The 1,453-nt window shown below is 33.9% G+C and overlaps 1 non-coding gene across 1 annotated transcript; it reads left to right on the top strand.

Moving 5' to 3' along the window:
* The first annotated feature begins 1,054 nt into the window (after positions 1–1,054).
* Positions 1,055–1,161, top strand: LOC144711542 (small nucleolar RNA R71). The gene has a single exon (XR_013583595.1). It is a non-coding gene; the product is annotated as a small nucleolar RNA R71 (small nucleolar RNA).
* The last annotated feature ends 292 nt before the right edge of the window (positions 1,162–1,453 follow it).

Raw genomic sequence — 1,453 nt, 5'->3', positions numbered from 1 at the left:
CAAACTGGCTTCTTTCTGTTTAGAGCAGAGGGATAAGGAATGTCTTGAGCATGAGTTGAAGGTAAAGGTTCTTTCTTGTGAGAAAGCTCCTTATCTTCATCCTCAAACTCATTTTCATTTCTAGATTGTTTTTAAAGACACATGAGGATCTGGAAGTTATTTTCCATTTATCAGTCTTGAAATTGCCAAAATTTCAAGATCCTCATGACTCTCTTCTTCATGAAAAGACTTTTCTACATGAAATAAATTGCAATGATTGATACTAGGTTGAGTTGGAAATCGACCTTCTTGGGAGTTATAGTCAACTCCCTTACCTCCATGTTCAAGTGATCCCATCCTAAAGCTCTCTAGCAATCTTCTGGTTTGCTCTTGAGATTCTAACATTTGCTTGGTCTGGAACCTCATCATCATTTGCATCCGCATTTCAATCTATGTTCTAAGCTTTTGATTCTGTTTTTCTATCATATCTCAAATCACAAGAGTTAGTGAAGATAAATCTTGAAGTGGTTGTGATTGAACCTGGTAGGGTTGTTGAGGTCGATTCTAAAACTGAAACTTTGGTTGAAATTGCGGTTTATTTCCTTGATTGAAACTTTCTGCATTATATTTGTTTATCTTTTGTCCAGCCCTAGAAGGTTGTTGTTGAGTGAATGCATTAACTTCTTCTACGGGCTGACAAGCTCCATCTTCATGATCCTTGCTGAAACAGAGAGAGCAGATTTTAGCTTTAACAATAGGAGAACTATTTTTTAGAAAAGCAGTTTTCAAAGTTGAGGTTAGCTCTTCTAGTTTCCGGTTGGTCTCCTTGATTCCTGCATGTAATTCTGATTCTTTGATCTTAACTTGCAAAGCACCTCCTCTCTTTGGTTGTGAGTTCCTTCCATTGTGGTTTGCTCCTATTTCCTGCAAGTCAGTTTCTGCTACTCTCTCTAGCACATCAAAAACTTCATCTTCATAAGCAATATAAAAAGTTCCTCCAGTGGCTAGATTTACTTTATTTTTCATAAAATCCGACAATGATTCATAAAATATTTGAGCTAATTGACAATTTTCAATACCATGATGAGGACATTTTCTAATTAAATCATTAAATCTTTCCCATGCCTCACTAAATGCCTCATTTTCATGACAATGAAAATTATAAATTTCTCTTCTATAAATTTTTTTTGGAAAGAGGATAAAATTTTTGTAAAAATTTATTTTGCATTTCTTCCCAAGATCTAAATGTAATGCCTAAATTTTGATACCATGCAAAAGCTTTGTCTTTTAAAGTTAATGGAAAATATTTCATTTTTAAAGCTTCGGTAGATAGACTTGGTACATTTTGAGAAGAACATCTAATATGAAAGTCATCTAAAAATTCTAAAGGATTTTGTGAAGCATGACCATATAATTCTGGTAAAGAATTTATTAAAGCATTGTCATACCTGAACATGACTCCTCCCACATTTAT

The sequence above is a fragment of the Wolffia australiana genome, chromosome 13, assembly GCF_029677425.1.
Source record: "Wolffia australiana isolate 7733 chromosome 13, ASM2967742v1".
In the NCBI taxonomy this organism is placed as follows: Eukaryota; Viridiplantae; Streptophyta; class Magnoliopsida; order Alismatales; family Araceae; genus Wolffia; species Wolffia australiana.
This window is presented reverse-complemented; position numbering and strand designations above follow the sequence as displayed.